Source organism: Salmo salar, chromosome 27 (assembly GCF_965601325.2).
Source record: "Salmo salar chromosome 27, fSalSal1, whole genome shotgun sequence".
NCBI classification, from domain to species: Eukaryota; Metazoa; Chordata; class Actinopteri; order Salmoniformes; family Salmonidae; genus Salmo; species Salmo salar.
The window spans coordinates 7053917-7077174 of NC_138317.1; the positions used below are offsets into that span (position 1 = coordinate 7053917).

The following is a 23258-nucleotide window of genomic DNA, read 5'->3' on the forward strand; positions in this document are numbered from 1 at the left end:
GCCAGCTGGTGGGTGTGGCCACCGCTATAGCACAGGACGAGGTAGTTAAGGCAATTTAGTGCTAAAGATGCCAGCGGTGTTATTTCCCTTGTTTGAATATGGAAATGCTACCAAAGTTTTAATTGACCACACTGAAGACGTGCACAAAAAAAACAAGAATGATGGCAGCAGTGGGATTCGAACCCACGCCTCCAGAGAGACTGGAGCCTAAATCCAGCGCCTTAGACCACTCGGCCACGCTACCCTTCACTGCCAATGACCCCACACTTTGCCATCTGTTACCTAAGCCTGCTAAGCTCCCATTAATATCGCTCTCTTCTTTTTCATTTTTCCTTTTGTGTCCTTCATTTATATCACGTTGCTTTTTCTTCCTGTCTCAACACATTATTTGTTTTGCTGCTATGTCTGAAGAGCACATTTATAGAGCCCTTTAACCTCTCTTGGGTAGGGGGCAGTATTTTCACGTCCGGATGAAAAGCGTGCCCAAAATAAACTGCCTGTTACTCAGGCCCAGAAGCTAGGATATGCATATAATTGGTAGATTTGGATAGGAAACACTCTAAAGTTTCTACAACTGATAACATGATGTCTGTGAGTATAACACAACTGATATGGCAGGCGAAACCCCGAGGACAAACCATCCAAAAAAAAAAAATTCAGCCTTCCACTGTTTCCAATGGCTTTCATGTTTATTATGAGGCGAAGTCCTCCCAGATTGCAGTTCCTAGGGCTTCCACTAGATGTCAACAGAAAGAGTTTCAGGCTGGTTTTTGGAAAAATGAGCTAGAAGTTGTAGTTTTTCTAAGTGGCTCCCATTTTGGCTGAAGTGTTTCCATGCGCGTGGGTGAAAGCGCGTTCTTTGTTATTTCTCTCCGGTAATGAACATACCTTTCTCCGTCTTAAATTTGATCATTTCTTTGTGTATAAGGGTACCTGAGGTTTGATTATAAACGTTGTTGGACTTGTTTGGATAAGTTTATTGGTAGCGTTTGGGATTCATTTTGTATGCATTTTGAAGGAGGGAAACCGGTGGATTATTGAATGAAGCGCGCCAGCTAAACTGAGTTTTTATGGATATAAAGAAGGACTTTATCGAACAAAAGGACCCTTTGTGATGTAACTGGGACCTTTTGGAGTGCCAACAGAAGAAGATCTTCAAAGGTAGGGCATTTATTATATCGCTATTTCTGACTTTCGTGACGCACCTGCCTGGTTGAAAAATGTTTTCCATGTTTTTGTATGCGGGGCGCTGTCCTCAATTAATCGCATGGTGTGCTTTCGCCGTAAAGCCTTTTTGAAATCTGACACAGCGGCTGGATTAACAAGAAGTTAAGCTTTATTTTGATGTATAATACTTGTATTTTCATGAATGTAAAATATTTATATTTCTGTAATTTGAAATTCGCGCTCTGCAATTTCACCGGATGTTGGCCAGGTGGGACGCTACAGTCCCACATGCCCATAAGAAGTTTTAACAAGCTCAGATAGGCAGATCTCAGCCAACTGGTTTGCGGGGCCACCGCTACAGCAGAGGACGAGTTAGTTAAGGCAATGTGCTGCTAATTCATTGTGTTCTGCACTCGTGGGTTTGACGTCACACAACATTTTCCTCCTTTTTCCTTTTGTATTCTTCATTTATATCACTTTGCTTTTTCTTCCTGTGTCAACACACCATTTGTTTTTGCTGCTTTGTCTGAAGATCACATTTGTAGTGCCCTTCAACAAGCTCAGAAAGGTGTATCTCGGCCAACTGGTAGGAGGGCCACCGCTATAGCACAGGACCAGGTAAGGCAATGTAGTGCTAATTCAATGTGTTCTGTACTCGTGGGTGCGACTACACACAACATTTCTTATTTCCCTTGTAAAAATATAGAAACGCTGCAAAAGTATGGATTGACTAAAGAGATAGCCACACTGAAGCCTTGCACGAACAATGACAACATCAAAGATGACAGCATTGTGATACAAAGCCAATCCTCCAGAGAGACTTGAGCCTAAATCCAGGGCCTTAGACCACTCTGCCACGCTACCCAGCCCCTTCCTCAAAGTCACACTTTGTCATCTGTTACCTAGGTTTGCTAAGCTCCCATTAATTTCAACCTCTTCTTTTTTCCTTTTTCATTTCATTTTCTTCGTTTATGTCATGTTGCTTTTTCTTCCTGTGCCAACACATCATTTGTTCTTGCTTCTATGTCTGAAGAGCACATTTGTAGAGCACTTTAACAAGCTCAGAAAGGTGGATCTCGGCCAGCTGGTGGGTGTGGCCACCGCTATAGCACAGGACGAGGTAGTTAAGGCAATTTAGTGCTAAAGATGCCAGCGGTGTTATTTCCCTTGTTTGAATATGGAAATGCTACCAAAGTTTTAATTGACCACACTGAAGACGTGCACAAAAAAAACAAGAATGATGGCAGCAGTGGGATTCGAACCCACGCCTCCAGAGAGACTGGAGCCTAAATCCAGCGCCTTAGACCACTCGGCCACGCTACCCTTCACTGCCAATGACCCCACACTTTGCCATCTGTTACCTAAGCCTGCTAAGCTCCCATTAATATCGCTCTCTTCTTTTTCATTTTTCCTTTTGTGTCCTTCATTTATATCACGTTGCTTTTTCTTCCTGTCTCAACACATTATTTGTTTTGCTGCTATGTCTGAAGAGCACATTTATAGAGCCCTTTAACCTCTCTTGGGTAGGGGGCAGTATTTTCACGTCCGGATGAAAAGCGTGCCCAAAATAAACTGCCTGTTACTCAGGCCCAGAAGCTAGGATATGCATATAATTGGTAGATTTGGATAGGAAACACTCTAAAGTTTCTACAACTGATAACATGATGTCTGTGAGTATAACACAACTGATATGGCAGGCGAAACCCCGAGGACAAACCATCCAAAAAAAAAAAATTCAGCCTTCCACTGTTTCCAATGGCTTTCATGTTTATTATGAGGCGAAGTCCTCCCAGATTGCAGTTCCTAGGGCTTCCACTAGATGTCAACAGAAAGAGTTTCAGGCTGGTTTTTGGAAAAATGAGCTAGAAGTTGTAGTTTTTCTAAGTGGCTCCCATTTTGGCTGAAGTGTTTCCATGCGCGTGGGTGAAAGCGCGTTCTTTGTTATTTCTCTCCGGTAATGAACATACCTTTCTCCGTCTTAAATTTGATCATTTCTTTGTGTATAAGGGTACCTGAGGTTTGATTATAAACGTTGTTGGACTTGTTTGGATAAGTTTATTGGTAGCGTTTGGGATTCATTTTGTATGCATTTTGAAGGAGGGAAACCGGTGGATTATTGAATGAAGCGCGCCAGCTAAACTGAGTTTTTATGGATATAAAGAAGGACTTTATCGAACAAAAGGACCCTTTGTGATGTAACTGGGACCTTTTGGAGTGCCAACAGAAGAAGATCTTCAAAGGTAGGGCATTTATTATATCGCTATTTCTGACTTTCGTGACGCACCTGCCTGGTTGAAAAATGTTTTCCATGTTTTTGTATGCGGGGCGCTGTCCTCAATTAATCGCATGGTGTGCTTTCGCCGTAAAGCCTTTTTGAAATCTGACACAGCGGCTGGATTAACAAGAAGTTAAGCTTTATTTTGATGTATAATACTTGTATTTTCATGAATGTTAAATATTTATATTTCTGTAATTTGAAATTCGCGCTCTGCAATTTCACCGGATGTTGGCCAGGTGGGACGCTACAGTCCCACATGCCCATAAGAAGTTTTAACAAGCTCAGATAGGCAGATCTCAGCCAACTGGTTTGCGGGGCCACCGCTACAGCAGAGGACGAGTTAGTTAAGGCAATGTGCTGCTAATTCATTGTGTTCTGCACTCGTGGGTTTGACGTCACACAACATTTTCCTCCTTTTTCCTTTTGTATTCTTCATTTATATCACTTTGCTTTTTCTTCCTGTGTCAACACACCATTTGTTTTTGCTGCTTTGTCTGAAGATCACATTTGTAGTGCCCTTTAACAAGCTCAGAAAGGTGTATCTCGGCCAACTGGTAGGAGGGCCACCGCTATAGCACAGGACCAGGTAAGGCAATGTAGTGCTAATTCAATGTGTTCTGTACTCGTGGGTGCGACTACACACAACATTTCTTATTTCCCTTGTAAAAATATAGAAACGCTGCAAAAGTATGGATTGACTAAAGAGATAGCCACACTGAAGCCTTGGACGAACAATGACAACATCAAAGATGACAGCAATGTGATACAAAGCCAATCCTCCAGAGAGACTTGAGCCTAAATCCAGGGCCTTAGACCACTCTGCCACGCTACCCAGCCCCTTCCTCAAAGTCACACTTTGTCATCTGTTACCTAGGTTTGCTAAGCTCCCATTAATTTCAACCTCTTCTTTTTTCCTTTTTCATTTCATTTTCTTCGTTTATGTCATGTTGCTTTTTCTTCCTGTGCCAACACATCATTTGTTCTTGCTTCTATGTCTGAAGAGCACATTTGTAGAGCACTTTAACAAGCTCAGAAAGGTGGATCTCGGCCAGCTGGTGGGTGTGGCCACCGCTATAGCACAGGACGAGGTAGTTAAGGCAATTTAGTGCTAAAGATGCCAGCGGTGTTATTTCCCTTGTTTGAATATGGAAATGCTACCAAAGTTTTAATTGACCACACTGAAGACGTGCACAAAAAAAACAAGAATGATGGCAGCAGTGGGATTCGAACCCACGCCTCCAGAGAGACTGGAGCCTAAATCCAGCGCCTTAGACCACTCGGCCACGCTACCCTTCACTGCCAATGACCCCACACTTTGCCATCTGTTACCTAAGCCTGCTAAGCTCCCATTAATATCGCTCTCTTCTTTTTCATTTTTCCTTTTGTGTCCTTCATTTATATCACGTTGCTTTTTCTTCCTGTCTCAACACATTATTTGTTTTGCTGCTATGTCTGAAGAGCACATTTATAGAGCCCTTTAACCTCTCTTGGGTAGGGGGCAGTATTTTCACGTCCGGATGAAAAGCGTGCCCAAAATAAACTGCCTGTTACTCAGGCCCAGAAGCTAGGATATGCATATAATTGGTAGATTTGGATAGGAAACACTCTAAAGTTTCTACAACTGATAACATGATGTCTGTGAGTATAACACAACTGATATGGCAGGCGAAACCCCGAGGACAAACCATCCAACAAAAAAAAAAATTCAGCCTTCCACTGTTTCCAATGGCTTTCATGTTTATTATGAGGCGAAGTCCTCCCAGATTGCAGTTCCTAGGGCTTCCACTAGATGTCAACAGAAAGAGTTTCAGGCTGGTTTTTGGAAAAATGAGCTAGAAGTTGTCGTTTTTCTAAGTGGCTCCCATTTTGGCTGAAGTGTTTCCATGCGCGTGGGTGAAAGCGCGTTCTTTGTTATTTCTCTCCGGTAATGAACATACCTTTCTCCGTCTTAAATTTGATCATTTCTTTGTGTATAAGGGTACCTGAGGTTTGATTATAAACGTTGTTGGACTTGTTTGGATAAGTTTATTGGTAGCGTTTGGGATTCATTTTGTATGCATTTTGAAGGAGGGAAACCGGTGGATTATTGAATGAAGCGCGCCAGCTAAACTGAGTTTTTATGGATATAAAGAAGGACTTTATCGAACAAAAGGACCCTTTGTGATGTAACTGGGACCTTTTGGAGTGCCAACAGAAGAAGATCTTCAAAGGTAGGGCATTTATTATATCGCTATTTCTGACTTTCGTGACGCACCTGCCTGGTTGAAAAATGTTTTCCATGTTTTTGTATGCGGGGCGCTGTCCTCAATTAATCGCATGGTGTGCTTTCGCCGTAAAGCCTTTTTGAAATCTGACACAGCGGCTGGATTAACAAGAAGTTAAGCTTTATTTTGATGTATAATACTTGTATTTTCATGAATGTTAAATATTTATATTTCTGTAATTTGAAATTCGCGCTCTGCAATTTCACCGGATGTTGGCCAGGTGGGACGCTACAGTCCCACATGCCCATAAGAAGTTTTAACAAGCTCAGATAGGCAGATCTCAGCCAACTGGTTTGCGGGGCCACCGCTACAGCAGAGGACGAGTTAGTTAAGGCAATGTGCTGCTAATTCATTGTGTTCTGCACTCGTGGGTTTGACGTCACACAACATTTTCCTCCTTTTTCCTTTTGTATTCTTCATTTATATCACTTTGCTTTTTCTTCCTGTGTCAACACACCATTTGTTTTTGCTGCTTTGTCTGAAGATCACATTTGTAGTGCCCTTTAACAAGCTCAGAAAGGTGTATCTCGGCCAACTGGTAGGAGGGCCACCGCTATAGCACAGGACCAGGTAAGGCAATGTAGTGCTAATTCAATGTGTTCTGTACTCGTGGGTGCGACTACACACAACATTTCTTATTTCCCTTGTAAAAATATAGAAACGCTGCAAAAGTATGGATTGACTAAAGAGATAGCCACACTGAAGCCTTGGAAGAACAATGACAACATCAAAGATGACAGCAATGTGATACAAAGCCAATCCTCCAGAGAGACTTGAGCCTAAATCCAGGGCCTTAGACCACTCTGCCACGCTACCCAGCCCCTTCCTCAAAGTCACACTTTGTCATCTGTTACCTAGGTTTGCTAAGCTCCCATTAATTTCAACCTCTTCTTTTTTCCTTTTTCATTTCATTTTCTTCGTTTATGTCATGTTGCTTTTTCTTCCTGTGCCAACACATCATTTGTTCTTGCTTCTATGTCTGAAGAGCACATTTGTAGAGCACTTTAACAAGCTCAGAAAGGTGGATCTCGGCCAGCTGGTGGGTGTGGCCACCGCTATAGCACAGGACGAGGTAGTTAAGGCAATTTAGTGCTAAAGATGCCAGCGGTGTTATTTCCCTTGTTTGAATATGGAAATGCTACCAAAGTTTTAATTGACCACACTGAAGACGTGCACAAAAAAAACAAGAATGATGGCAGCAGTGGGATTCGAACCCACGCCTCCAGAGAGACTGGAGCCTAAATCCAGCGCCTTAGACCACTCGGCCACGCTACCCTTCACTGCCAATGACCCCACACTTTGCCATCTGTTACCTAAGCCTGCTAAGCTCCCATTAATATCGCTCTCTTCTTTTTCATTTTTCCTTTTGTGTCCTTCATTTATATCACGTTGCTTTTTCTTCCTGTCTCAACACATTATTTGTTTTGCTGCTATGTCTGAAGAGCACATTTATAGAGCCCTTTAACCTCTCTTGGGTAGGGGGCAGTATTTTCACGTCCGGATGAAAAGCGTGCCCAAAATAAACTGCCTGTTACTCAGGCCCAGAAGCTAGGATATGCATATAATTGGTAGATTTGGATAGGAAACACTCTAAAGTTTCTACAACTGATAACATGATGTCTGTGAGTATAACACAACTGATATGGCAGGCGAAACCCCGAGGACAAACCATCCAACAAAAAAAAAAATTCAGCCTTCCACTGTTTCCAATGGCTTTCATGTTTATTATGAGGCGAAGTCCTCCCAGATTGCAGTTCCTAGGGCTTCCACTAGATGTCAACAGAAAGAGTTTCAGGCTGGTTTTTGGAAAAATGAGCTAGAAGTTGTAGTTTTTCTAAGTGGCTCCCATTTTGGCTGAAGTGTTTCCATGCGCGTGGGTGAAAGCGCGTTCTTTGTTATTTCTCTCCGGTAATGAACATACCTTTCTCCGTCTTAAATTTGATCATTTCTTTGTGTATAAGGGTACCTGAGGTTTGATTATAAACGTTGTTGGACTTGTTTGGATAAGTTTATTGGTAGCGTTTGGGATTCATTTTGTATGCATTTTGAAGGAGGGAAACCGGTGGATTATTGAATGAAGCGCGCCAGCTAAACTGAGTTTTTATGGATATAAAGAAGGACTTTATCGAACAAAAGGACCCTTTGTGATGTAACTGGGACCTTTTGGAGTGCCAACAGAAGAAGATCTTCAAAGGTAGGGCATTTATTATATCGCTATTTCTGACTTTCGTGACGCACCTGCCTGGTTGAAAAATGTTTTCCATGTTTTTGTATGCGGGGCGCTGTCCTCAATTAATCGCATGGTGTGCTTTCGCCGTAAAGCCTTTTTGAAATCTGACACAGCGGCTGGATTAACAAGAAGTTAAGCTTTATTTTGATGTATAATACTTGTATTTTCATGAATGTTAAATATTTATATTTCTGTAATTTGAAATTCGCGCTCTGCAATTTCACCGGATGTTGGCCAGGTGGGACGCTACAGTCCCACATGCCCATAAGAAGTTTTAACAAGCTCAGATAGGCAGATCTCAGCCAACTGGTTTGCGGGGCCACCGCTACAGCAGAGGACGAGTTAGTTAAGGCAATGTGCTGCTAATTCATTGTGTTCTGCACTCGTGGGTTTGACGTCACACAACATTTTCCTCCTTTTTCCTTTTGTATTCTTCATTTATATCACTTTGCTTTTTCTTCCTGTGTCAACACACCATTTGTTTTTGCTGCTTTGTCTGAAGATCACATTTGTAGTGCCCTTTAACAAGCTCAGAAAGGTGTATCTCGGCCAACTGGTAGGAGGGCCACCGCTATAGCACAGGACCAGGTAAGGCAATGTAGTGCTAATTCAATGTGTTCTGTACTCGTGGGTGCGACTACACACAACATTTCTTATTTCCCTTGTAAAAATATAGAAACGCTGCAAAAGTATGGATTGACTAAAGAGATAGCCACACTGAAGCCTTGCACGAACAATGACAACATCAAAGATGACAGCATTGTGATACAAAGCCAATCCTCCAGAGAGACTTGAGCCTAAATCCAGGGCCTTAGACCACTCTGCCACGCTACCCAGCCCCTTCCTCAAAGTCACACTTTGTCATCTGTTACCTAGGTTTGCTAAGCTCCCATTAATTTCAACCTCTTCTTTTTTCCTTTTTCATTTCATTTTCTTCGTTTATGTCATGTTGCTTTTTCTTCCTGTGCCAACACATCATTTGTTCTTGCTTCTATGTCTGAAGAGCACATTTGTAGAGCACTTTAACAAGCTCAGAAAGGTGGATCTCGGCCAGCTGGTGGGTGTGGCCACCGCTATAGCACAGGACGAGGTAGTTAAGGCAATTTAGTGCTAAAGATGCCAGCGGTGTTATTTCCCTTGTTTGAATATGGAAATGCTACCAAAGTTTTAATTGACCACACTGAAGACGTGCACAAAAAAAACAAGAATGATGGCAGCAGTGGGATTCGAACCCACGCCTCCAGAGAGACTGGAGCCTAAATCCAGCGCCTTAGACCACTCGGCCACGCTACCCTTCACTGCCAATGACCCCACACTTTGCCATCTGTTACCTAAGCCTGCTAAGCTCCCATTAATATCGCTCTCTTCTTTTTCATTTTTCCTTTTGTGTCCTTCATTTATATCACGTTGCTTTTTCTTCCTGTCTCAACACATTATTTGTTTTGCTGCTATGTCTGAAGAGCACATTTATAGAGCCCTTTAACCTCTCTTGGGTAGGGGGCAGTATTTTCACGTCCGGATGAAAAGCGTGCCCAAAATAAACTGCCTGTTACTCAGGCCCAGAAGCTAGGATATGCATATAATTGGTAGATTTGGATAGGAAACACTCTAAAGTTTCTACAACTGATAACATGATGTCTGTGAGTATAACACAACTGATATGGCAGGCGAAACCCCGAGGACAAACCATCCAACAAAAAAAAAAATTCAGCCTTCCACTGTTTCCAATGGCTTTCATGTTTATTATGAGGCGAAGTCCTCCCAGATTGCAGTTCCTAGGGCTTCCACTAGATGTCAACAGAAAGAGTTTCAGGCTGGTTTTTGGAAAAATGAGCTAGAAGTTGTAGTTTTTCTAAGTGGCTCCCATTTTGGCTGAAGTGTTTCCATGCGCGTGGGTGAAAGCGCGTTCTTTGTTATTTCTCTCCGGTAATGAACATACCTTTCTCCGTCTTAAATTTGATCATTTCTTTGTGTATAAGGGTACCTGAGGTTTGATTATAAACGTTGTTGGACTTGTTTGGATAAGTTTATTGGTAGCGTTTGGGATTCATTTTGTATGCATTTTGAAGGAGGGAAACCGGTGGATTATTGAATGAAGCGCGCCAGCTAAACTGAGTTTTTATGGATATAAAGAAGGACTTTATCGAACAAAAGGACCCTTTGTGATGTAACTGGGACCTTTTGGAGTGCCAACAGAAGAAGATCTTCAAAGGTAGGGCATTTATTATATCGCTATTTCTGACTTTCGTGACGCACCTGCCTGGTTGAAAAATGTTTTCCATGTTTTTGTATGCGGGGCGCTGTCCTCAATTAATCGCATGGTGTGCTTTCGCCGTAAAGCCTTTTTGAAATCTGACACAGCGGCTGGATTAACAAGAAGTTAAGCTTTATTTTGATGTATAATACTTGTATTTTCATGAATGTTAAATATTTATATTTCTGTAATTTGAAATTCGCGCTCTGCAATTTCACCGGATGTTGGCCAGGTGGGACGCTACAGTCCCACATGCCCATAAGAAGTTTTAACAAGCTCAGATAGGCAGATCTCAGCCAACTGGTTTGCGGGGCCACCGCTACAGCAGAGGACGAGTTAGTTAAGGCAATGTGCTGCTAATTCATTGTGTTCTGCACTCGTGGGTTTGACGTCACACAACATTTTCCTCCTTTTTCCTTTTGTATTCTTCATTTATATCACTTTGCTTTTTCTTCCTGTGTCAACACACCATTTGTTTTTGCTGCTTTGTCTGAAGATCACATTTGTAGTGCCCTTTAACAAGCTCAGAAAGGTGTATCTCGGCCAACTGGTAGGAGGGCCACCGCTATAGCACAGGACCAGGTAAGGCAATGTAGTGCTAATTCAATGTGTTCTGTACTCGTGGGTGCGACTACACACAACATTTCTTATTTCCCTTGTAAAAATATAGAAACGCTGCAAAAGTATGGATTGACTAAAGAGATAGCCACACTGAAGCCTTGGAAGAACAATGACAACATCAAAGATGACAGCAATGTGATACAAAGCCAATCCTCCAGAGAGACTTGAGCCTAAATCCAGGGCCTTAGACCACTCTGCCACGCTACCCAGCCCCTTCCTCAAAGTCACACTTTGTCATCTGTTACCTAGGTTTGCTAAGCTCCCATTAATTTCAACCTCTTCTTTTTTCCTTTTTCATTTCATTTTCTTCGTTTATGTCATGTTGCTTTTTCTTCCTGTGCCAACACATCATTTGTTCTTGCTTCTATGTCTGAAGAGCACATTTGTAGAGCACTTTAACAAGCTCAGAAAGGTGGATCTCGGCCAGCTGGTGGGTGTGGCCACCGCTATAGCACAGGACGAGGTAGTTAAGGCAATTTAGTGCTAAAGATGCCAGCGGTGTTATTTCCCTTGTTTGAATATGGAAATGCTACCAAAGTTTTAATTGACCACACTGAAGACGTGCACAAAAAAAACAAGAATGATGGCAGCAGTGGGATTCGAACCCACGCCTCCAGAGAGACTGGAGCCTAAATCCAGCGCCTTAGACCACTCGGCCACGCTACCCTTCACTGCCAATGACCCCACACTTTGCCATCTGTTACCTAAGCCTGCTAAGCTCCCATTAATATCGCTCTCTTCTTTTTCATTTTTCCTTTTGTGTCCTTCATTTATATCACGTTGCTTTTTCTTCCTGTCTCAACACATTATTTGTTTTGCTGCTATGTCTGAAGAGCACATTTATAGAGCCCTTTAACCTCTCTTGGGTAGGGGGCAGTATTTTCACGTCCGGATGAAAAGCGTGCCCAAAATAAACTGCCTGTTACTCAGGCCCAGAAGCTAGGATATGCATATAATTGGTAGATTTGGATAGGAAACACTCTAAAGTTTCTACAACTGATAACATGATGTCTGTGAGTATAACACAACTGATATGGCAGGCGAAACCCCGAGGACAAACCATCCAACAAAAAAAAAAATTCAGCCTTCCACTGTTTCCAATGGCTTTCATGTTTATTATGAGGCGAAGTCCTCCCAGATTGCAGTTCCTAGGGCTTCCACTAGATGTCAACAGAAAGAGTTTCAGGCTGGTTTTTGGAAAAATGAGCTAGAAGTTGTAGTTTTTCTAAGTGGCTCCCATTTTGGCTGAAGTGTTTCCATGCGCGTGGGTGAAAGCGCGTTCTTTGTTATTTCTCTCCGGTAATGAACATACCTTTCTCCGTCTTAAATTTGATCATTTCTTTGTGTATAAGGGTACCTGAGGTTTGATTATAAACGTTGTTGGACTTGTTTGGATAAGTTTATTGGTAGCGTTTGGGATTCATTTTGTATGCATTTTGAAGGAGGGAAACCGGTGGATTATTGAATGAAGCGCGCCAGCTAAACTGAGTTTTTATGGATATAAAGAAGGACTTTATCGAACAAAAGGACCCTTTGTGATGTAACTGGGACCTTTTGGAGTGCCAACAGAAGAAGATCTTCAAAGGTAGGGCATTTATTATATCGCTATTTCTGACTTTCGTGACGCACCTGCCTGGTTGAAAAATGTTTTCCATGTTTTTGTATGCGGGGCGCTGTCCTCAATTAATCGCATGGTGTGCTTTCGCCGTAAAGCCTTTTTGAAATCTGACACAGCGGCTGGATTAACAAGAAGTTAAGCTTTATTTTGATGTATAATACTTGTATTTTCATGAATGTTAAATATTTATATTTCTGTAATTTGAAATTCGCGCTCTGCAATTTCACCGGATGTTGGCCAGGTGGGACGCTACAGTCCCACATGCCCATAAGAAGTTTTAACAAGCTCAGATAGGCAGATCTCAGCCAACTGGTTTGCGGGGCCACCGCTACAGCAGAGGACGAGTTAGTTAAGGCAATGTGCTGCTAATTCATTGTGTTCTGCACTCGTGGGTTTGACGTCACACAACATTTTCCTCCTTTTTCCTTTTGTATTCTTCATTTATATCACTTTGCTTTTTCTTCCTGTGTCAACACACCATTTGTTTTTGCTGCTTTGTCTGAAGATCACATTTGTAGTGCCCTTTAACAAGCTCAGAAAGGTGTATCTCGGCCAACTGGTAGGAGGGCCACCGCTATAGCACAGGACCAGGTAAGGCAATGTAGTGCTAATTCAATGTGTTCTGTACTCGTGGGTGCGACTACACACAACATTTCTTATTTCCCTTGTAAAAATATAGAAACGCTGCAAAAGTATGGATTGACTAAAGAGATAGCCACACTGAAGCCTTGGAAGAACAATGACAACATCAAAGATGACAGCAATGTGATACAAAGCCAATCCTCCAGAGAGACTTGAGCCTAAATCCAGGGCCTTAGACCACTCTGCCACGCTACCCAGCCCCTTCCTCAAAGTCACACTTTGTCATCTGTTACCTAGGTTTGCTAAGCTCCCATTAATTTCAACCTCTTCTTTTTTCCTTTTTCATTTCATTTTCTTCGTTTATGTCATGTTGCTTTTTCTTCCTGTGCCAACACATCATTTGTTCTTGCTTCTATGTCTGAAGAGCACATTTGTAGAGCACTTTAACAAGCTCAGAAAGGTGGATCTCGGCCAGCTGGTGGGTGTGGCCACCGCTATAGCACAGGACGAGGTAGTTAAGGCAATTTAGTGCTAAAGATGCCAGCGGTGTTATTTCCCTTGTTTGAATATGGAAATGCTACCAAAGTTTTAATTGACCACACTGAAGACGTGCACAAAAAAAACAAGAATGATGGCAGCAGTGGGATTCGAACCCACGCCTCCAGAGAGACTGGAGCCTAAATCCAGCGCCTTAGACCACTCGGCCACGCTACCCTTCACTGCCAATGACCCCACGCTTTGCCATCTGTTACCTAAGCCTGCTAAGCTCCCATTAATATCGCTCTCTTCTTTTTCATTTTTCCTTTTGTGTCCTTCATTTATATCACGTTGCTTTTTCTTCCTGTCTCAACACATTATTTGTTTTGCTGCTATGTCTGAAGAGCACATTTATAGAGCCCTTTAACCTCTCTTGGGTAGGGGGCAGTATTTTCACGTCCGGATGAAAAGCGTGCCCAAAATAAACTGCCTGTTACTCAGGCCCAGAAGCTAGGATATGCATATAATTGGTAGATTTGGATAGGAAACACTCTAAAGTTTCTACAACTGATAACATGATGTCTGTGAGTATAACACAACTGATATGGCAGGCGAAACCCCGAGGACAAACCATCCAAAAAAATAATAATTCAGCCTTCCACTGTTTCCAATGGCTTTCATGTTTATTATGAGGCGAAGTCCTCCCAGATTGCAGTTCCTAGGGCTTCCACTAGATGTCAACAGAAAGAGTTTCAGGCTGGTTTTTGGAAAAATGAGCTAGAAGTTGTAGTTTTTCTAAGTGGCTCCCATTTTGGCTGAAGTGTTTCCATGCGCGTGGGTGAAAGCGCGTTCTTTGTTATTTCTCTCCGGTAATGAACATACCTTTCTCCGTCTTAAATTTGATCATTTCTTTGTGTATAAGGGTACCTGAGGTTTGATTATAAACGTTGTTGGACTTGTTTGGATAAGTTTATTGGTAGCGTTTGGGATTCATTTTGTATGCATTTTGAAGGAGGGAAACCGGTGGATTATTGAATGAAGCGCGCCAGCTAAACTGAGTTTTTATGGATATAAAGAAGGACTTTATCGAACAAAAGGACCCTTTGTGATGTAACTGGGACCTTTTGGAGTGCCAACAGAAGAAGATCTTCAAAGGTAGGGCATTTATTATATCGCTATTTCTGACTTTCGTGACGCACCTGCCTGGTTGAAAAATGTTTTCCATGTTTTTGTATGCGGGGCGCTGTCCTCAATTAATCGCATGGTGTGCTTTCGCCGTAAAGCCTTTTTGAAATCTGACACAGCGGCTGGATTAACAAGAAGTTAAGCTTTATTTTGATGTATAATACTTGTATTTTCATGAATGTTAAATATTTATATTTCTGTAATTTGAAATTCGCGCTCTGCAATTTCACCGGATGTTGGCCAGGTGGGACGCTACAGTCCCACATGCCCATAAGAAGTTTTAACAAGCTCAGATAGGCAGATCTCAGCCAACTGGTTTGCGGGGCCACCGCTACAGCAGAGGACGAGTTAGTTAAGGCAATGTGCTGCTAATTCATTGTGTTCTGCACTCGTGGGTTTGACGTCACACAACATTTTCCTCCTTTTTCCTTTTGTATTCTTCATTTATATCACTTTGCTTTTTCTTCCTGTGTCAACACACCATTTGTTTTTGCTGCTTTGTCTGAAGATCACATTTGTAGTGCCCTTTAACAAGCTCAGAAAGGTGTATCTCGGCCAACTGGTAGGAGGGCCACCGCTATAGCACAGGACCAGGTAAGGCAATGTAGTGCTAATTCAATGTGTTCTGTACTCGTGGGTGCGACTACACACAACATTTCTTATTTCCCTTGTAAAAATATAGAAACGCTGCAAAAGTATGGATTGACTAAAGAGATAGCCACACTGAAGCCTTGGAAGAACAATGACAACATCAAAGATGACAGCAATGTGATACAAAGCCAATCCTCCAGAGAGACTTGAGCCTAAATCCAGGGCCTTAGACCACTCTGCCACGCTACCCAGCCCCTTCCTCAAAGTCACACTTTGTCATCTGTTACCTAGGTTTGCTAAGCTCCCATTAATTTCAACCTCTTCTTTTTTCCTTTTTCATTTCATTTTCTTCGTTTATGTCATGTTGCTTTTTCTTCCTGTGCCAACACATCATTTGTTCTTGCTTCTATGTCTGAAGAGCACATTTGTAGAGCACTTTAACAAGCTCAGAAAGGTGGATCTCGGCCAGCTGGTGGGTGTGGCCACCGCTATAGCACAGGACGAGGTAGTTAAGGCAATTTAGTGCTAAAGATGCCAGCGGTGTTATTTCCCTTGTTTGAATATGGAAATGCTACCAAAGTTTTAATTGACCACACTGAAGACGTGCACAAAAAAAACAAGAATGATGGCAGCAGTGGGATTCGAACCCACGCCTCCAGAGAGACTGGAGCCTAAATCCAGCGCCTTAGACCACTCGGCCACGCTACCCTTCACTGCCAATGACCCCACGCTTTGCCATCTGTTACCTAAGCCTGCCTAGCTCCCATTAATATCGCTCTCTTCTTTTTCATTTTTCCTTTTGTGTCCTTCATTTATATCACGTTGCTTTTTCTTCCTGTCTCAACACATTATTTGTTTTGCTGCTATGTCTGAAGAGCACATTTATAGAGCCCTTTAACCTCTCTTGGGTAGGGGGCAGTATTTTCACGTCCGGATGAAAAGCGTGCCCAAAATAAACTGCCTGTTACTCAGGCCCAGAAGCTAGGATATGCATATAATTGGTAGATTTGGATAGGAAACACTCTAAAGTTTCTACAACTGATAACATGATGTCTGTGAGTATAACACAACTGATATGGCAGGCGAAACCCCGAGGACAAACCATCCAAAAAAATAATAATTCAGCCTTCCACTGTTTCCAATGGCTTTCATGTTTATTATGAGGCGAAGTCCTCCCAGATTGCAGTTCCTAGGGCTTCCACTAGATGTCAACAGAAAGAGTTTCAGGCTGGTTTTTGGAAAAATGAGCTAGAAGTTGTAGTTTTTCTAAGTGGCTCCCATTTTGGCTGAAGTGTTTCCATGCGCGTGGGTGAAAGCGCGTTCTTTGTTATTTCTCTCCGGTAATGAACATACCTTTCTCCGTCTTAAATTTGATCATTTCTTTGTGTATAAGGGTACCTGAGGTTTGATTATAAACGTTGTTGGACTTGTTTGGATAAGTTTATTGGTAGCGTTTGGGATTCATTTTGTATGCATTTTGAAGGAGGGAAACCGGTGGATTATTGAATGAAGCGCGCCAGCTAAACTGAGTTTTTATGGATATAAAGAAGGACTTTATCGAACAAAAGGACCCTTTGTGATGTAACTGGGACCTTTTGGAGTGCCAACAGAAGAAGATCTTCAAAGGTAGGGCATTTATTATATCGCTATTTCTGACTTTCGTGACGCACCTGCCTGGTTGAAAAATGTTTTCCATGTTTTTGTATGCGGGGCGCTGTCCTCAATTAATCGCATGGTGTGCTTTCGCCGTAAAGCCTTTTTGAAATCTGACACAGCGGCTGGATTAACAAGAAGTTAAGCTTTATTTTGATGTATAATACTTGTATTTTCATGAATGTTAAATATTTATATTTCTGTAATTTGAAATTCGCGCTCTGCAATTTCACCGGATGTTGGCCAGGTGGGACGCTACAGTCCCACATGCCCATAAGAAGTTTTAACAAGCTCAGATAGGCAGATCTCAGCCAACTGGTTTGCGGGGCCACCGCTACAGCAGAGGACGAGTTAGTTAAGGCAATGTGCTGCTAATTCATTGTGTTCTGCACTCGTGGGTTTGACGTCACACAACATTTTCCTCCTTTTTCCTTTTGTATTCTTCATTTATATCACTTTGCTTTTTCTTCCTGTGTCAACACACCATTTGTTTTTGCTGCTTTGTCTGAAGATCACATTTGTAGTGCCCTTTAACAAGCTCAGAAAGGTGTATCTCGGCCAACTGGTAGGAGGGCCACCGCTATAGCACAGGACCAGGTAAGGCAATGTAGTGCTAATTCAATGTGTTCTGTACTCGTGGGTGCGACTACACACAACATTTCTTATTTCCCTTGTAAAAATATAGAAACGCTGCAAAAGTATGGATTGACTAAAGAGATAGCCACACTGAAGCCTTGGAAGAACAATGACAACATCAAAGATGACAGCAATGTGATACAAAGCCAATCCTCCAGAGAGACTTGAGCCTAAATCCAGGGCCTTAGACCACTCTGCCACGCTACCCAGCCCCTTCCTCAAAGTCACACTTTGTCATCTGTTACCTAGGTTTGCTAAGCTCCCATTAATTTCAACCTCTTCTTTTTTCCTTTTTCATTTCATTTTCTTCGTTTATGTCATGTTGCTTTTTCTTCCTGTGCCAACACATCATTTGTTCTTGCTTCTATGTCTGAAGAGCACATTTGTAGAGCACTTTAACAAGCTCAGAAAGGTGGATCTCGGCCAGCTGGTGGGTGTGGCCACCGCTATAGCACAGGACGAGGTAGTTAAGGCAATTTAGTGCTAAAGATGCCAGCGGTGTTATTTCCCTTGTTTGAATATGGAAATGCTACCAAAGTTTTAATTGACCACACTGAAGACGTGCACAAAAAAAACAAGAATGATGGCAGCAGTGGGATTCGAACCCACGCCTCCAGAGAGACTGGAGCCTAAATCCAGCGCCTTAGACCACTCGGCCACGCTACCCTTCACTGCCAATGACCCCACGCTTTGCCATCTGTTACCTAAGCCTGCCTAGCTCCCATTAATATCGCTCTCTTCTTTTTCATTTTTCCTTTTGTGTCCTTCATTTATATCACGTTGCTTTTTCTTCCTGTCTCAACACATTATTTGTTTTGCTGCTATGTCTGAAGAGCACATTTATAGAGCCCTTTAACCTCTCTTGGGTAGGGGGCAGTATTTTCACGTCCGGATGAAAAGCGTGCCCAAAATAAACTGCCTGTTACTCAGGCCCAGAAGCTAGGATATGCATATAATTGGTAGATTTGGATAGGAAACACTCTAAAGTTTCTACAACTGATAACATGATGTCTGTGAGTATAACACAACTGATATGGCAGGCGAAACCCCGAGGACAAACCATCCAAAAAAATAATAATTCAGCCTTCCACTGTTTCCAATGGCTTTCATGTTTATTATGAGGCGAAGTCCTCCCAGATTGCAGTTCCTAGGGCTTCCACTAGATGTCAACAGAAAGAGTTTCAGGCTGGTTTTTGGAAAAATGAGCTAGAAGTTGTAGTTTTTCTAAGTGGCTCCCATTTTGGCTGAAGTGTTTCCATGCGCGTGGGTGAAAGCGCGTTCTTTGTTATTTCTCTCCGGTAATGAACATACCTTTCTCCGTCTTAAATTTGATCATTTCTTTGTGTATAAGGGTACCTGAGGTTTGATTATAAACGTTGTTGGACTTGTTTGGATAAGTTTATTGGTAGCGTTTGGGATTCATTTTGTATGCATTTTGAAGGAGGGAAACCGGTGGATTATTGAATGAAGCGCGCCAGCTAAACTGAGTTTTTATGGATATAAAGAAGGACTTTATCGAACAAAAGGACCCTTTGTGATGTAACTGGGACCTTTTGGAGTGCCAACAGAAGAAGATCTTCAAAGGTAGGGCATTTATTATATCGCTATTTCTGACTTTCGTGACGCACCTGCCTGGTTGAAAAATGTTTTCCATGTTTTTGTATGCGGGGCGCTGTCCTCAATTAATCGCATGGTGTGCTTTCGCCGTAAAGCCTTTTTGAAATCTGACACAGCGGCTGGATTAACAAGAAGTTAAGCTTTATTTTGATGTATAATACTTGTATTTTCATGAATGTTAAATATTTATATTTCTGTAATTTGAAATTCGCGCTCTGCAATTTCACCGGATGTTGGCCAGGTGGGACGCTACAGTCCCACATGCCCATAAGAAGTTTTAACAAGCTCAGATAGGCAGATCTCAGCCAACTGGTTTGCGGGGCCACCGCTACAGCAGAGGACGAGTTAGTTAAGGCAATGTGCTGCTAATTCATTGTGTTCTGCACTCGTGGGTTTGACGTCACACAACATTTTCCTCCTTTTTCCTTTTGTATTCTTCATTTATATCACTTTGCTTTTTCTTCCTGTGTCAACACACCATTTGTTTTTGCTGCTTTGTCTGAAGATCACATTTGTAGTGCCCTTTAACAAGCTCAGAAAGGTGTATCTCGGCCAACTGGTAGGAGGGCCACCGCTATAGCACAGGACCAGGTAAGGCAATGTAGTGCTAATTCAATGTGTTCTGTACTCGTGGGTGCGACTACACACAACATTTCTTATTTCCCTTGTAAAAATATAGAAACGCTGCAAAAGTATGGATTGACTAAAGAGATAGCCACACTGAAGCCTTGGAAGAACAATGACAACATCAAAGATGACAGCAATGTGATACAAAGCCAATCCTCCAGAGAGACTTGAGCCTAAATCCAGGGCCTTAGACCACTCTGCCACGCTACCCAGCCCCTTCCTCAAAGTCACACTTTGTCATCTGTTACCTAGGTTTGCTAAGCTCCCATTAATTTCAACCTCTTCTTTTTTCCTTTTTCATTTCATTTTCTTCGTTTATGTCATGTTGCTTTTTCTTCCTGTGCCAACACATCATTTGTTCTTGCTTCTATGTCTGAAGAGCACATTTGTAGAGCACTTTAACAAGCTCAGAAAGGTGGATCTCGGCCAGCTGGTGGGTGTGGCCACCGCTATAGCACAGGACGAGGTAGTTAAGGCAATTTAGTGCTAAAGATGCCAGCGGTGTTATTTCCCTTGTTTGAATATGGAAATGCTACCAAAGTTTTAATTGACCACACTGAAGACGTGCACAAAAAAAACAAGAATGATGGCAGCAGTGGGATTCGAACCCACGCCTCCAGAGAGACTGGAGCCTAAATCCAGCGCCTTAGACCACTCGGCCACGCTACCCTTCACTGCCAATGACCCCACGCTTTGCCATCTGTTACCTAAGCCTGCCTAGCTCCCATTAATATCGCTCTCTTCTTTTTCATTTTTCCTTTTGTGTCCTTCATTTATATCACGTTGCTTTTTCTTCCTGTCTCAACACATTATTTGTTTTGCTGCTATGTCTGAAGAGCACATTTATAGAGCCCTTTAACCTCTCTTGGGTAGGGGGCAGTATTTTCACGTCCGGATGAAAAGCGTGCCCAAAATAAACTGCCTGTTACTCAGGCCCAGAAGCTAGGATATGCATATAATTGGTAGATTTGGATAGGAAACACTCTAAAGTTTCTACAACTGATAACATGATGTCTGTGAGTATAACACAACTGATATGGCAGGCGAAACCCCGAGGACAAACCATCCAAAAAAATAATAATTCAGCCTTCCACTGTTTCCAATGGCTTTCATGTTTATTATGAGGCGAAGTCCTCCCAGATTGCAGTTCCTAGGGCTTCCACTAGATGTCAACAGAAAGAGTTTCAGGCTGGTTTTTGGAAAAATGAGCTAGAAGTTGTAGTTTTTCTAAGTGGCTCCCATTTTGGCTGAAGTGTTTCCATGCGCGTGGGTGAAAGCGCGTTCTTTGTTATTTCTCTCCGGTAATGAACATACCTTTCTCCGTCTTAAATTTGATCATTTCTTTGTGTATAAGGGTACCTGAGGTTTGATTATAAACGTTGTTGGACTTGTTTGGATAAGTTTATTGGTAGCGTTTGGGATTCATTTTGTATGCATTTTGAAGGAGGGAAACCGGTGGATTATTGAATGAAGCGCGCCAGCTAAACTGAGTTTTTATGGATATAAAGAAGGACTTTATCGAACAAAAGGACCCTTTGTGATGTAACTGGGACCTTTTGGAGTGCCAACAGAAGAAGATCTTCAAAGGTAGGGCATTTATTATATCGCTATTTCTGACTTTCGTGACGCACCTGCCTGGTTGAAAAATGTTTTCCATGTTTTTGTATGCGGGGCGCTGTCCTCAATTAATCGCATGGTGTGCTTTCGCCGTAAAGCCTTTTTGAAATCTGACACAGCGGCTGGATTAACAAGAAGTTAAGCTTTATTTTGATGTATAATACTTGTATTTTCATGAATGTTAAATATTTATATTTCTGTAATTTGAAATTCGCGCTCTGCAATTTCACCGGATGTTGGCCAGGTGGGACGCTACAGTCCCACATGCCCATAAGAAGTTTTAACAAGCTCAGATAGGCAGATCTCAGCCAACTGGTTTGCGGGGCCACCGCTACAGCAGAGGACGAGTTAGTTAAGGCAATGTGCTGCTAATTCATTGTGTTCTGCACTCGTGGGTTTGACGTCACACAACATTTTCCTCCTTTTTCCTTTTGTATTCTTCATTTATATCACTTTGCTTTTTCTTCCTGTGTCAACACACCATTTGTTTTTGCTGCTTTGTCTGAAGATCACATTTGTAGTGCCCTTTAACAAGCTCAGAAAGGTGTATCTCGGCCAACTGGTAGGAGGGCCACCGCTATAGCACAGGACCAGGTAAGGCAATGTAGTGCTAATTCAATGTGTTCTGTACTCGTGGGTGCGACTACACACAACATTTCTTATTTCCCTTGTAAAAATATAGAAACGCTGCAAAAGTATGGATTGACTAAAGAGATAGCCACACTGAAGCCTTGGAAGAACAATGACAACATCAAAGATGACAGCAATGTGATACAAAGCCAATCCTCCAGAGAGACTTGAGCCTAAATCCAGGGCCTTAGACCACTCTGCCACGCTACCCAGCCCCTTCCTCAAAGTCACACTTTGTCATCTGTTACCTAGGTTTGCTAAGCTCCCATTAATTTCAACCTCTTCTTTTTTCCTTTTTCATTTCATTTTCTTCGTTTATGTCATGTTGCTTTTTCTTCCTGTGCCAACACATCATTTGTTCTTGCTTCTATGTCTGAAGAGCACATTTGTAGAGCACTTTAACAAGCTCAGAAAGGTGGATCTCGGCCAGCTGGTGGGTGTGGCCACCGCTATAGCACAGGACGAGGTAGTTAAGGCAATTTAGTGCTAAAGATGCCAGCGGTGTTATTTCCCTTGTTTGAATATGGAAATGCTACCAAAGTTTTAATTGACCACACTGAAGACGTGCACAAAAAAAACAAGAATGATGGCAGCAGTGGGATTCGAACCCACGCCTCCAGAGAGACTGGAGCCTAAATCCAGCGCCTTAGACCACTCGGCCACGCTACCCTTCACTGCCAATGACCCCACGCTTTGCCATCTGTTACCTAAGCCTGCCTAGCTCCCATTAATATCGCTCTCTTCTTTTTCATTTTTCCTTTTGTGTCCTTCATTTATATCACGTTGCTTTTTCTTCCTGTCTCAACACATTATTTGTTTTGCTGCTATGTCTGAAGAGCACATTTATAGAGCCCTTTAACCTCTCTTGGGTAGGGGGCAGTATTTTCACGTCCGGATGAAAAGCGTGCCCAAAATAAACTGCCTGTTACTCAGGCCCAGAAGCTAGGATATGCATATAATTGGTAGATTTGGATAGGAAACACTCTAAAGTTTCTACAACTGATAACATGATGTCTGTGAGTATAACACAACTGATATGGCAGGCGAAACCCCGAGGACAAACCATCCAAAAAAATAATAATTCAGCCTTCCACTGTTTCCAATGGCTTTCATGTTTATTATGAGGCGAAGTCCTCCCAGATTGCAGTTCCTAGGGCTTCCACTAGATGTCAACAGAAAGAGTTTCAGGCTGGTTTTTGGAAAAATGAGCT

The 23258-nt window shown here is 42.4% G+C and overlaps 11 non-coding genes across 11 annotated transcripts; all 11 read right to left on the reverse strand.

The window, feature by feature from the left end:
- Window positions 1-162: 162 nt before the first annotated feature.
- trnal-uag (transfer RNA leucine (anticodon UAG)) lies at window positions 163-244 on the reverse strand. Its single transcript has one exon. It is a non-coding gene; the product is annotated as a tRNA-Leu (tRNA).
- A 2164-nt stretch (window positions 245-2408) lies between these two features.
- Window positions 2409-2490, reverse strand: trnal-uag (transfer RNA leucine (anticodon UAG)). The gene has a single exon. It is a non-coding gene; the product is annotated as a tRNA-Leu (tRNA).
- Window positions 2491-4654: 2164 nt separating this feature from the next.
- Window positions 4655-4736, reverse strand: trnal-uag (transfer RNA leucine (anticodon UAG)). Its single transcript has one exon. It is a non-coding gene; the product is annotated as a tRNA-Leu (tRNA).
- A 2166-nt stretch (window positions 4737-6902) lies between these two features.
- On the reverse strand, window positions 6903-6984 carry trnal-uag (transfer RNA leucine (anticodon UAG)). The gene has a single exon. It is a non-coding gene; the product is annotated as a tRNA-Leu (tRNA).
- Window positions 6985-9150: 2166 nt separating this feature from the next.
- On the reverse strand, window positions 9151-9232 carry trnal-uag (transfer RNA leucine (anticodon UAG)). The gene has a single exon. It is a non-coding gene; the product is annotated as a tRNA-Leu (tRNA).
- Window positions 9233-11398: 2166 nt separating this feature from the next.
- On the reverse strand, window positions 11399-11480 carry trnal-uag (transfer RNA leucine (anticodon UAG)). The gene has a single exon. It is a non-coding gene; the product is annotated as a tRNA-Leu (tRNA).
- A 2166-nt stretch (window positions 11481-13646) lies between these two features.
- Window positions 13647-13728, reverse strand: trnal-uag (transfer RNA leucine (anticodon UAG)). The gene has a single exon. It is a non-coding gene; the product is annotated as a tRNA-Leu (tRNA).
- A 2165-nt stretch (window positions 13729-15893) lies between these two features.
- On the reverse strand, window positions 15894-15975 carry trnal-uag (transfer RNA leucine (anticodon UAG)). Its single transcript has one exon. It is a non-coding gene; the product is annotated as a tRNA-Leu (tRNA).
- A 2165-nt stretch (window positions 15976-18140) lies between these two features.
- On the reverse strand, window positions 18141-18222 carry trnal-uag (transfer RNA leucine (anticodon UAG)). The gene has a single exon. It is a non-coding gene; the product is annotated as a tRNA-Leu (tRNA).
- Window positions 18223-20387: 2165 nt separating this feature from the next.
- trnal-uag (transfer RNA leucine (anticodon UAG)) lies at window positions 20388-20469 on the reverse strand. The gene has a single exon. It is a non-coding gene; the product is annotated as a tRNA-Leu (tRNA).
- A 2165-nt stretch (window positions 20470-22634) lies between these two features.
- Window positions 22635-22716, reverse strand: trnal-uag (transfer RNA leucine (anticodon UAG)). Its single transcript has one exon. It is a non-coding gene; the product is annotated as a tRNA-Leu (tRNA).
- Between the last annotated feature and the right edge of the window lie 542 nt (window positions 22717-23258).